We start from the raw sequence: 2,190 nt of genomic DNA on the forward strand, positions 1-2,190 counted from the left end.
CCCAATCGAGAGGTGTGGTGAGCGCTTGTGGCACAGTAATCTTGGCATACACAAAGAGGTCACCAGCTAGTGAGACTGGCTTATTCAGGGTTCCCATTTCATAAAGGAGAACAGTGGGGCACAGAGAAGAGGAATGATGTTTGAAGCTCCCACAGCTGCTGACTGGTGAGAACCAGCGGCAGATCTAGATCTTTTCTCAATCTGTCCCCATCACTGTACACACTCCCCTGGGTATCCTGAAACCATTCAGTTCAGTAAATGATCATATTCATGGAAATGATTATACTAAAACTTTCACTAACCTAATTTGAGAATCAAACCACTTATACCAAGTGAAGAATTTGTACCAATGTTTCATAAGCAAGTGAGTTGCAGCTGTTAAAAAAAGCAAGAAAGAAGGCTTCTTTAAGTGTTGCTCGGCCATTAGAGGTTCCTTTGTTGAGAATTCTGTTTTACTTTGTACCACATTTTTTCATGGGATACTTGGTTCATTGGTGTCTAACTTCTTGAATTTATATATATATATATATATATATATATATATATATATATATATATATATATGTGTGTGTGTGTGTGTGTGTGTGTGTGTGTGTGTGTGTGTGTGTGTGTGTGTGTGTGTGTGTGTATTTGATAATAGCCCTCTGTCAGATGTAGGATTGGTGAAGATATTTTCCTAATCTACAGGCTGCCATTTTGCCAATGTCCTTTGTCTTACAAAAGCTTTTCAGCTTCATGAAGTCCATTCATTTTTGTTAATCATTGATAATAGCGCTGGTGCATTGGTGTTCTGTTCAGAATGTTGTCTCCTGTACCAATGAAGTGGTTACCTTCTATCACTAAGCAGGACTTCCAGTAGAGGAATAGTCACCAAGCCAACCACAAAACCTACAACCCAAAAATGTGTTCTGCCTATAAGATGTGCAGGGTTAGAGATGGAGCAGAGATGGAGGAAACAGTGACCAGTGACAGATTCAACTTGAGACCTATCCCATAGGTAAGAATCAGTCTCTGACATTATTAATGATATTCTCCTGTGCTTGCAGACAGGAGCCTAGCATAAATGTTCTCTAAGAGGCTCCCACCAGCAACTGATGGAAACAGATGCAGAGACCCACAGCCAAACATTGGTTGGAGCTGAGGGAGCCTTGGGGAAGAGTTGGGGGAAGGATCGAGGAACACAAAGAGAATAGAGACCCTACAAGAAGATCAACAGAGTCAACTAACCTGAACCCTAGTAGGCTCCCAGAGACTGAACCACCATGCAAAGAGCAAGCATGGGCTAGACCTAAGATATATGCAGCAGACACGCAGCTTGGTCTTTATGCAGGTTCCCCAACAACTAGAGTGGGGGCTGTCACTGACTCTGTTGCTTCCCTATGGATTCTGTTCCTCTAACTGGGCCATCTTGTGTGACCTCAGTGTCAGAGGATGTAAGCTTCTGGTTAGATCAAAGGGACTATGTATTTATTGAATTTGGTTTTGAAGACAGTAAATATATTAATGTGAACTTTAAAAATATATCCAAACTTATATTCAGTTGTCTTGAAGGAAGTGATAATCTTAAGCCTTTAAATAAAGTTGATCTTTTCCACTGTGTTGATCCAAATGATTCTATGCATGAAAGAATAAACAGGTCAATTTTATTTTGTTTGCAAAAAGAAGAATCTGGCAAGCTATGGCCAAGATTAACAAAGAAAAGTGCAAAGGTTAATTGGAATAGTGTGGACTTCAATAATTGGAAAGACTGGGAAGAGGATTCTGATAAAGATATGTTTAATTTTGACCATCTCTCCGAGAAAATGGATCAAATGGACTGCATTTGCCATCATGGTGATCTAGATTTTCCAGAAGTAAATGGAGCAGACAATTATTCACAAGACAGTGATGATGAAAACTAATCCCAGATCTGGAGCAAGGAACGTTGTCATCATGTGAGTTTTGAGAAAGAAATGTAACTTCTGCAGGGATTCATAACTGAGGAAACCCAGAGTTGAAAGCTGTGCGCATGTCCTTTAACCAGCTTCCACCTCCATTTTAAACAGGCTTCACTAAGGATTGATGACACAGGTGAGGGGTGGCGATTTAAGACAGCTAAGTCAATATCCGTATGTATGAACATTTCCCATAATTCCATGAGGCAGCTGAGATCCTAGGCACCTGATCCAGCAGCTCTGATGAATAAACACA

The 2,190-nt window shown here is 40.5% G+C and overlaps 1 pseudogene across 1 annotated transcript; it reads left to right on the forward strand.

Annotated features, from left to right (window-relative positions):
- The first annotated feature begins 1,379 nt into the window (after positions 1-1,379).
- LOC308440203 (prostaglandin E synthase 3-like) lies at positions 1,380-1,945 on the forward strand (annotated as a pseudogene). The gene has a single exon. The product of its transcript is annotated as a prostaglandin E synthase 3-like (transcript).
- Positions 1,946-2,190: the final 245 nt, after the last annotated feature.

Source organism: Micromys minutus (assembly GCF_963924665.1).
Source record: "Micromys minutus genome assembly, chromosome: 1".
In the NCBI taxonomy this organism is placed as follows: Eukaryota; Metazoa; Chordata; class Mammalia; order Rodentia; family Muridae; genus Micromys; species Micromys minutus.